General features: G+C 38.4%; 1 non-coding gene across 1 annotated transcript; it reads left to right on the forward strand.

Moving 5' to 3' along the window:
• Window positions 1–388: 388 nt before the first annotated feature.
• On the forward strand, window positions 389–460 carry TRNAA-CGC (transfer RNA alanine (anticodon CGC)). The gene has a single exon. It is a non-coding gene; the product is annotated as a tRNA-Ala (tRNA).
• Window positions 461–11,706: the final 11,246 nt, after the last annotated feature.

Genomic DNA, 11,706 nt, shown 5'->3' on the forward strand with positions numbered 1-11,706 from the left:
TCTGCAGGGTCCCAGCTAGGGAACCAAGGAGACTAGAGGAGAAAGCTTTTGTTTCCTTCCCACAGAAGTAATGGGGAAATTGTGAAATATAATTAAAACATTTTCTTGGATCTATGAGTAGGAGACCATTAAATAAGATGAATTTTGAAGGAAGACAGTGCTTCTTCATCTCTGTAAATAAGGTTTTGGAAACTAGCACGATGTTCAATCACAAAGTGGCAGGACAAAATGTACAGGCCCATGAGGACTGCTGAAGAACTCTGCCACTGGAAATTGAAACTATAGGAATCCAGTGCCAGTTCATTCCATAGACAGACATTGCTTGGCCCAGCTTTTAAAAAGCAATGACTGTATTGGTTTATCACCACATGAAGTCACCCTCAGGGCTGGGGATGTAGCTCAGTGGTAGAGCATATGCTTCGCATGCATGAGGCCCCGGGTTCAATTCCTGGCATCTCCAAATCTTTTCAGCAACTGCACTAGTCTGTTCTTTAAGTTCATTCATTAAACATTAGGTGTTTTCCCAATGGGGCATGTGTCATCAGTGCTATACGTTAGTATAAGTTGCAGATGATGTCTTACTATAATAAATGAACTGTATGAAGAGCTAGTTGTATGACAATAATATTTTCTTTCAGTATCGACAGCTTTTTTATTAAACCAAAATAGAAATCTGGCCTTTCCAACAAATCTTTGCTACTCTGTTTGACTCATTCACATCAGTGCTAACATCCTATTTCTTTTAATAAAACCAAATAAGTAGTCGCATAGAAACTTCTCTTCTCTGCCATGGGCATGGCCAACTTAAAGAATAAAAGCACAACAAATGTATTTACAACACTCCTTATTTCTAAAGTATTTTCACGTACGTTACCCTTTTAGTATTCACAGTGAAGTTATATAACATAACGGAGCCAGGACTGCCTCATGTGCTTCGCACATTTTAATGCTACACCCTATTATCCTAGACAATTCCCTGATTTAGGGCTTCAGTATAATCCATGGGATTAAAGTGGATTCATTGACATCAAGCCGTTTGATAGTTATTTTTGCCGTACAGTTTTGATCTCCATGTGTAAAGAGGTATAGGGTGAAAGGTTTTAAAATTGTGCCTGCGTATCTTTGGGAGAAGAAGTTGACTCAAACCTCACGAGAAGTTGCTGGTTATCCAGCACAAGTGAAACCTGTTGACCTTGGGCCTTGTTAAAAGAGGAACTGAAGGTAGTCAATTTTCTGCATGCAATAGAGGACGTTGTGGATGATTATACAGATGCATATATTTACGTTTCACTGTCTACAGTGAAGTAGTATTCTACTTTGAACAGTGTTACATCTTATTCTGGGGAAACATTAGTGACGTGAACTCGGGTTTATGTGAGGGAGTGACAAAATAAAGAGATGTCTCAGGTGAGTCCTCCTTTTCGGCATTAGTGATCTATACGAGTAATCGGTTGTACACCTTCACCCTAACATCTGTTAAATTGTGTTCACCTTTCTGATATGAACAGAACTCAGATAGCTCTCATGATGTCAATCACCCTTTTTTTTTGGATGACACATGATGATATTTGGCATTAACGAAGCTGGAGACCCCTGTGTTGAACGTCACCCTGGAGCTGGCATTGACCGGCTTGACTTGTTTGCATTATGAAGAAAACCTGGAGATCAGTTGCTCGACACTTAATTTGCTAGGATAAATCCAGGACTTTCAGATCAAAGACATTTTTAATTATGTAATACAAGGTTGTACATGGATTCATATTTCAGAGGAATATTAAAAACTCCTTTAGCTTATTCACAATCTTTGAAAAGCTGTTAAACCTGAGAAGAGAATTAAGCAATTTCTCTGATTACTAACATATATTACACATGTTTTTGCTTCATTTGAAGTAGCATCCCTTCTCAGCGTGCCCTCAGTGTCAAAGTTTCCTTTCTTAGCGCGCTAAGATGTTTGGAAAGGGGGAGAGAAAGGTTACGTGCATCGGCTTTGCCCCTGTCACTACCTGCCCAAAGCTGTGTGACAATCTCCATATTTTCTTGACAACCTTAACTACACCCTTCTCTTTTCTTAAAGCACTTAAGAGTGACTTAACTGTCAAGCTCTTGAACTGGAGTCAAATACCATTTCATTTTTTATATTCTGGAAAATGAGAAGACTGTCATAGAAGTAAAACCAGAAAACCATAAAACAAATAAATGAGTATGGATGTTTTCTATGCCATAGAGGACTGAAAAGAGAAAAAAGAAATCGTGTGACACCTAAGTATAATGACAGTAACAATGATAACAACAGAACTTGCTATGTGTCAGGGGATGCTCTTAGCTATTCACTATGGTAGCTCATTCATTCCTCACAAAGACCTTATGGGATAGGTGCCATTTTAAGCCCCCTTTTAAAATTGAGGAAACTGGGATGTCAAAAAAATGCTTCAGGTCATATTTCTAGGAAGGAGTGAGGCCACTACACAGTAGGGAGAATCGGTCTGGCCCTGGCATTAGGGAGCTTTTTAATGGTGAGAAATCAATTTGCCTTATGGTCTCAATTCCTTTGCTTGCACAGAGGAGGTGGTATGCTGGAGGAGACCTGGGCTGGGCTTAGTTGCCTACTGCATCCCACGCTCAGGATTCTGACTAGGTGCTTGGGTAGGTTTTGCAGCCACAGTGACCCTCAACAGTTTTCACAGAAGATGGAGATAATACTTATCTCATAGGCATTTGGGAGATTTGAAAAGTTAACACATTTCACATGCTTTCCAGAGTTCCTGACACATTGACAGTCAATAAATATGAGTTCCTATCCTTTCTCTTTATCAAATAATGGAAAGATGATATCTGGGCAGTCTTATAAATCTAAAACAACGATTCCAAGACAAGTTTTAGAGAATTGAAGAATATAACTGATGAAAAAATATATAGGTACATGGAAATATAAACGATTCCAAGGTTTTTTGCAACATTTTCAGAAACGATAATAGTAGAGTAGAATATTCAATATAGTAGAACAGAATTATTCAAATTGGATTTAGAGTATGGTAAAAGTGCTTTGAGTTTAAAGAAGGTAGCGAACTGATGAACTGCAAGGGTCTGGGGATTTTCAAGGAGCAGGGAAACAGGGCAGATATTGAAGGCTGCGTAGCCTTTCAAAAAAGCAAAAAAGTGCTCACCATCCCCAAAGTGACTACATGTACAGAGGAGGCCAGACAGCACGAGACTTAAGAGAATGATGCGTTCACGTTTGGTGGGAGCAGAGTTAATAATGATGCCGAGTCAGGGAGTGGGAGATAAGCAGGAAAGGAAACTTGCAGTCAAAGTTGGGATGACTGTAAAAGTCTAGGAATTTGCTCTTGATCCTGGCGATAAACGGAATTAAGCACCCAACATTAGACTTCAGTGCTTCCTGCATTTTTCATTTCCTCTTCGCTCCATTGATTCCTGGAATATTCAGTTCAGAATCATTCTCTCCATCCAGATTCCCTGGATCCACCAGGCATTGCTAGGCGCACCTCTGCTGAACTCTCATATGTCCCAAGCTGCATTTTTCACAAAACTTACCACACTAAACTGTAATTTCTTGGGTATTTGTCTTCTCTTTGGACTGTGAGCTCCTGGGGAACAGAGATCACCTCTTACTCATACTGGTGTTTTTTAATAATAAACTTTACATTTTACAGTAGTTTTAGATTTACAGAAAAATTGAGAAGATGATACAGAGTCCCCATGTACCCCTGAACAGTTTCCCTTATTGTTGACATCGTATATCAGTATGGTAAAATTATTAAAATTAATGAACCAATATTGATGCATAATTAACTGAAGTCCACAGCTTATTCAGATTTTCTTGGTTTTTGTCTAGTGTCCCATCTCTGTTCCAGGATCCTATCCAGGATGTGCCATTACATTTAGTTGTCATCTGTCCTCAATTTCTTTGGCAGTGTGACTGTGTCTCAGATTTGCTTTGTTTTGGGTGAACCTGACAGTGTTGAGGTCGGGTGTATACCAGTACTGGCGATATTGTAGGACCCCTTTTATTGGAACTAGTCTGATGTTTATCTCATGAGTAGACTGCCGCCACGAGCTTGGAAAAGAAAGGCACAGAGGTAAAACGCTGTTTTCATTACATCATGTCAAAGCCATATACTATCAGAATACCTTATCATTGTATATATTGGCTTGATCCCCTGGCTGAGTTTTTTCAGGTTTCTCCACTGTACGGTTCCTTTCCCCGCTCTTTCTATACTGTTATACTGTACTGTATTCTTTGGAAGGAAATCACTATGAGTAGCTTACACTTAATGAGTAGGAAGTTAGGCTTTCCTTTCTCTAGGGTAGAGAACCTATATACATTATTTTGAATTCTTTGACACAGGAACTCGCCACCATTTATTAATTTATTCAATTATTTATCAGTAAGTATATGTGTATATTTATTTTATACTTTGGGTTATAATCTGATGTTACTTTATTTCTTTTTTTGCTCAAATTGTTCCTGTTTTGGCTATTGTGAGCTCTTTCAGTCGGCTCCTGTGTCCCTTTGACCCACCCCATCAATGTGTATTTGTGTGTCTTAAGCACTTACTCTCTGACACTACAAGATGTTGCAGGCTCATCTTGCAAGTTTCCTGTCTCAATCTTAGAATCAGCTATTTCTCAAAGGAGCCCTGGTTCCTTTTTTTGAAGGATGGTATTAGAAACTAAGATCTGGGAGCTGGGTGTGCTTATTGCTTATGGAGACATCCTTTCTTTGAGTTCATCTCCCCTCACTAAGCAAGAAAATATACATGTGTATACCCACCCGTGTATAGCTACAGGTATTTCTGTATGGAACTATCTGTGTCTACACTGAGTGAAACATGAGTTTATACTGATGTCTCCAACTCTGACGCATTGCCGCATGATGCTTGAGACTGCAGGTCTCCTGCAACAATCCTGAGCTCATCATCCCCTCTAAAATAAGGCTTGGGATCCTATTCTGACCCTAAAGTTTCCCTTTTCATGCCTCTCACTCCTCTACCTCTGTTTAATGTTCCTGAGAACCCCAGTGGCCTGAACCTTCTGCTCCTAGCTGAAGTCCTTCCCTTTTGTGTTTGGGGGTCTCATTACATTGACCGTGCTTTGCCATTTGTTCATTGTCCTTCAATAGACTCCTTTTTCTAAAACTAAAACCTGCCTGAATCCAGTTAGATGCCTTCTTCATGGTGATACCCAGGTTTCTCAGTACTATGTAAAAAAGTATATATGCAATACTGATTGATGCTGGTAATGAGCATGAAAGAGACCAGACTTCAACTGGGTCCTCAATACCACGCAATCCTCCTATGTCTCTATTGAACTCTCCCTTCCATTCTCTTAAATGATGATTGAAATCTTCTCCATTCTCTTTAAACCCTTAACTCTGCAACCTTCCCTTTCACTTGTGGCAGAGAACCTTCTTTTCTATTTATTGGTCTTAAGATATGATCTAATCAACGGGGGATTTGCTGATAAAACTTTTGTAAAATCTACAGTCTAGCATAAATTTTGGGAAGAGACTAAGCAGAATTGTTCTGGTGGATTAGAAGACCTAGGTCATACATTTTATATTTATTTGTAAGAGGTTTAGTACTCCTTTTAGTGAATTTATTTTGAACCCTAGAAAAGGAAAATTAAAAAATGCATGTTAACTAGACTTATTGTGGTGATCATTTCACAATAGATACTTATGTTAAATCATTACGTTGTACACCTGAAACTAAATATAATGTTATATGTTAATTATATTTCAATAAAAAAATTTTCCAGTTCCACATGTAAGAAGCTTAGAAGTTGCCACTCCATTCTGACAAGTGAAAATCTGAACAGGCTGCAAAATCAGCGACTCTCCTTAAATCAAAAGAGAGGTGAGGACACTGCAAACTGCTGAACTTGAGATTGGAAAGACAGATAGGTGAACACAGGGAATCACGCTTTAGCAGAGCACAGACTCAGGAACAGAGACCACAGTAGACCCCTGGGCCACTACAGAGCCTGTGGACATTAATAGAATAATAAAGGAATACTATGAACGACTGTATGTCTGCAAATTCGATAACCTAGAAAAAATGAACCAATTCCTCGAAAGACACCATTTGCCAAAACTCACACAAGAAAAAATATACAATCTGAGGAAGCCTATATTTATTAAAGAAATTGGATCATTAACTAATGAGCTTCCAAAATAGTAAGCACCAGGCCCAGATGGGTTACTAGCGAATTCTATCAAATATTTAAGGAAGAAATTTTACCAGTCCTCCACTGTCTCTTTCAGAGCAGAGAAGCAGAGGAAATACTTCCTAACTCATTCTACGAGGCCAGCATTACCCTAATATCAAAACCAGACAAAGATTTTACAAAAAAAACAAAACTATAGAGCAATATGTCTCACATACATACATAGAAAAATTCTCAACGAAGTATTAGCAAATCAAATGCAACAACGTATAAAAAGAAATACATACCAAAACCAGGTGGGATTTATCCCAGGCGTACAAGGCTGGTTCAACTTTCAAAAGTCAATTAATGCAATCCATCATATCAATATTAAATAAAAAAATAATATATGTTTATTTAAAAAATAAAAATCATGTGATCGTATCAATAGATGCAGGAAAAGCATTTGACAAAATCCAACACGCATTCATCATAAAAACTCTCAGTAAGCTGGGAACAGAGAGGAACTTCCCCAACTTGAAATAAGACAATCTGAGAAAGGCTATGTACTGTAATGATTCCAACTATACGACATTCTGGAAAAGGCAAAATTATGGATACAGTAAAAAGACCAGTGGTTTTCAGGTATTGGGGCAGGAAAGAGAGGAAAGGGATTAATATGTGGAGCACAGAGGTTTTTATGGCAGTGAAAATTCTCTGTATGACGTTATAACGATGCCTATATGTCATTATACATTTGTCTAAATCCATAGGATGTAAGGCAGGAAGAGTAAACGACGGACTTTGGATGAAAATGATGTATCAACGTAGATTCATCAACTGTAACAAATGTACCACATTGGTGGGAGATGCTGGTGATGGGGAGGCTGTGGCACATACGGTAGTAGGGGTGTATGAGAAATCTCGGTACCTTCTTAATTTTGCTGTAAATCTAAATTGTCTCTAGAAAAATTAAGTTTTTATTAAAAATACGATTTCTTAGGAGAAGGAAATTATCTAATTCCATCTGTATTGAAAGGGCTATAATTCCAAGCGACACTCAAAGTTTTATTTTGGTTTTTTTGCTTGCTTTACTAATATTCATGTAAAAAATACAAAAAGTCTATGTGAATTTAAAATTAAAACATAAATACAAAATGAAAAGTAAGTTTTTGCAGTGTAAAAACCAAATGGAATAAGAGGAAAAAAGCCTTGACTTAGGTATCAGAAAATATTAAAAACAAACCAAAAAACAAAACAAAAGTCTTCTCTTGAGGAGGTAATCAGAGGCCTCTAGTTCAGGATGGCCATGGATATTCAGCAAATCTCTTGCTTACGTATTTTCAAGGTACTGGGCTGATGGGATAAGTAATTTTCATAGCTGGGTAATTGTAGCTGAAAAGAACAGCATGACAGACGATTTTAAAATGCCTGAATATTGCACAAAATCCTCTCTCCTCAAGTTGTATCTGTTTCATTTAATACAGAGGAATGAAAATATGAATGTCTTTCACCAATATAAAATAAGAGAATAACGACTTTAATTAAATTTTCAGTCACTTTCATCACATCCCTCCTTTTGTAAATTGTTTGAGGAACGAGCATGTGTTTCAGAATTCTCGCTTGAGGACTGTTCACTCACAGGGTTTTGCTTAAAATTAGATTTGGAATCCATCTGGTACGGCAGAAGTAAAAGATCTTCCCTTCAGTTGAAGGGGAAAACACATTGATCATATGCTTTTATCATGCTGGAAAGCTGAATGTTTTCCATTTTTATTAAGTAGGAACACAAGGAACAGCGTGAGCAGAGCACAACTTATGGTCGCGAACCGCAGGACTTGGCAACTGCAGCCCCTCATGGATTTCGGAGCACTGATGCTCTCTCTACCTGCTTGGATAGATAGAAATGGAAAACCATCTAACTTTACAGTTGGTACATCAAATACCCATGAAAAAATGTCCCAGGGGTGGTCGCTGCCTTAGGGCCCATATGCTCTAGCGTCTGTCTTAACTCATCTTCCAACCTCCAAGGTAAACATGGCCACTTGTTCCTTGGGTCACACGAACAAGTTGTCAAACTTTTCCTCTGCCCCAGTGTTCCACAAAACTAGAGACAAAACAGACAAGAGAGAAAATGGAAAGGATTAAAGAGACATTATCATCCTTACCTCAGTTATCACTAAATGGGAGAGGGAATTATTCTGCTTTGAAAAACAACGGTCTACTTTGCAAGCGAAACCTCCGCATTGGCTGATGGTGTAGTAGGAACCAGTGCGGCTCTAATCCAGTTTTTCTAACTAAGAACTAGGAAGAGATGTAATCTGAGGAACAAATTAGAAGAAGGGTGGAGGCAAAATGTCTGACGGAGAAATTAAGAAAATACTCATTGGCGTGTTTTGCTCTTTCTTCTAAGTGTTTTCTTTACTAGAGAGTTCACAATAATTTTATTCCCTAGTTTTCCCGGAACGAAGGTAACATCCCTCCTCTCAGTCTTGAGATAGCACAGATACCAGATTTCACCGACGAGTCTCCATGGTAAGGCATTTTGTGACAGGCTTTTATTCCCTCTCGTTGACATAAAGTGTGAAATGTTTAGAGTATAGTCCATAAAGCCATGGCACATACCTTTCTGGTAGTGCACACCTCGGAATAGAAAGGAATGAGGATGAAAGGACTCTCAAAACACTGGCTCGGAACAAGGAAGACAGACAGAATAGCAATCTTAGGCGTATGTACAGCAGTTGTGAAACTGTCTCCCAGATGCTGTAACTCGGGTAGCCAGATGCTTCCAGTTCTCTACATCCATTTGCCAGGCATTAAGCAGCTATTTTTATTGCTGCAGTTGGCACTTTCCTCTTGTCTTCTGCAGCTCTCCTTCCTCCCTGATTTCTGCTACATGGGCTCCCCAGCCCTCTTTATACCTTTCAGACACTCCCCTCTGTCATTTTTTACTTTATCCTTGTCTTCTCTCCACTCCGTAGACGTTGGTGTTCGATGTAGATGCTGGCCTCACCGTGGGTCCTTTCCTCTCATTCAGTCACATTTCCACTTCACTCCACATGTGCAATGTGTTAAAACGGAACTCACTCTTTGCCTTTGTCTTTCCCCACCCGAGCCAAACTTACTCTTCCCCCGTGGTCTTTCTTAGGATTGGTGCCGGCCCCTTCATTCAGTCAATCACATAAAGTGAAAAGCGTGACATCATTGTAGACTCTTCCTTCTCACTTCCTTCCCCTGAAATGATTATTACAAAGGTCTACTGCTGCTGCGTTCTACTTATTTCTGAGCTCCATTCTTCTTCTCCAACTTCACTGGCTAAGACCTATTCATCTCCTTTAGGCTTTTATATCTGATACCCTGCCTCTAATATCATATATCTATATTCATTAACATTTAGGTCATTTTTGTTAAATATACATTTACTCATACAGCCACTCTTTCTGAAATCTTTATTATATCCCACTGCTTTTGAGTTAAATTCTAATGTCCTCAGTGTGATCCGTATGGGGTCTTTATCATCTGCCCCTATCCGATTGTAATAGTCATCTGTTGCTGCATAAAAAATTATACCAAAGTTTAGCAGCTTAAAACAACAAACATCTTTTCATAGTTTCTGTGGCAAGAATCCAAGCACAGACAAGCAGGTGCCTCTGACACAGGCTCTCTCACAAAGTTGCGCCCAAGTTGTCCCCCAGCCTGTAGTGATCTTAAAGTTTAGCTGGTTTGGGGGGTTTGGCAGGGCTCAGATCTTCACTGGCTGTTCACTGTGATACTATTAGCTTCTTGCCACTTGGCCTCATTAGGGCTCCTCACCAAATGGCAGCTTGTTTCCCTGAGAGTTAAAACTCTGAGAAAGAGCCGGAAAGGCAAGCATGATGGAAGTCTTAGCATCCAGGAATCTCAGGAAAGACATCCTACCACTTTGCCATATTCTACTTAGATGAGAGTCGCTAGGGCCAATCACGGTAAAGAGGGGGCATTAAAGAAGGCTTTAAAACCAGCAGAGGGATGTGCAGGGGTCATCTCAGAGGCTGCCTGCCACATGCAGAGCCTGGTGTGATCTGTTACTCTCTCCATTCCCTGGCTTTCGTATGTAGATATTTAAACATATTCCATTGTTTTTCTTGAATCTGCTTTTGGACACACTGTTTCTTTTTTCTGATAGGTTCTTTCCCTAGACAGATTGAACAGCTCCTATTTATGCTTCAAATTCAGCTTTAGGCACAAGCTCCTCCATAAGACCTTCTGTGAACTTTGATTGTATGTCTTCTGTTCCTGCTGCGTTCCTCTGTTATTGTGTCTGCTATACGATGCTGAGTTTATTAGCTACGAGTTTCCGCTTAGACTGTGAGGTCCTTGAAAGCATGGGACCTGTTATATTCAATGCTCATTGAATAGAAATCAATGAATTATAAAATGAACCGAATAGTTTTGAATTGACCGCATTAACTACACTATCGTTTTCATGATGTATTATACCCAGTTTATAATGTATCATTGTAATACTGTCAATTCTCTGAAAATAAGACATGCACAAGTGAAGAGATAAATTCAGTAAATTATTGATTTCCTTCTATTTATTATGTTGATTATGGGGCGAAAAGTACTGTGTAAATTATGGTCCCTTCGAGGAGGTCGTAATTTGACGGTAGCAGTGTATCTTACAGAGAAAGCTGCAAACCTCAGCTTTATCACCTTTAGTTATGCTTTTTCGGCGAATCTCAGTATTTTTCAGCCTTATAATAACATATTGATATCAACTTCAGAGAGTTGCTGTAAGCATTAACTTTAGTTCTCCTCTTAATATCATATTCTTTGGTGTTACTTTAGATCACCATACTGCGAAGTATCTATTAGGATGTTTCTATGATTTTCTTCAACCAGTCTTATTCTCTTCTGTGGAATGTAAAATTAAATGTGGTATGATCTTGAGGCATCAAAGGAGGGTAAAATGATAATATTGTTTACCTTGATGCAACAATACATGGCGCAGTACTAATGTGTGGCATAGTAATAATTTGTGGCATAGCAGTATAAAAAAGGAATAAAAATAAACTAATGAAGTAATAAAATATAATAAAAAGTAAAAATAATACATGATAAAATAATAAAAATAAAAATGGAATCTTAGCTTACCACTTGAATCAAAACGACAAATATTTTAAATGATTTTTAAAATTTTAGGCGTTTCAGAGACAAAGAATTGAGAATGTAATCATTTACTTAAAGGTTTATGTTATAAACATATACATGATATCAATGATATATAAATGATATTAATGACCTTGACGTTGAAAAAACCAAGCTGTAAAGAGAGAAATGTTGAGGTTGGAGGTGTTAGAGGGATGTAGCAAGCCGTAATATCTTTATGTTTCCATGGTGCAGGAGACCAGAAATAACAACTCAAACTGATGGAAATGAAGTTTAAGTATATAATTTAAAAAACAAGCACTAGATGACTATAAAATAATACAGTATTCGATTGGGGGGAAAGAAAGGGGGGGTAGAAGGTAATTTAAATAAGCCAAATGCTCCTCTTTC

Source organism: Equus quagga, chromosome 9, assembly GCF_021613505.1.
Source record: "Equus quagga isolate Etosha38 chromosome 9, UCLA_HA_Equagga_1.0, whole genome shotgun sequence".
NCBI classification, from domain to species: Eukaryota; Metazoa; Chordata; class Mammalia; order Perissodactyla; family Equidae; genus Equus; species Equus quagga.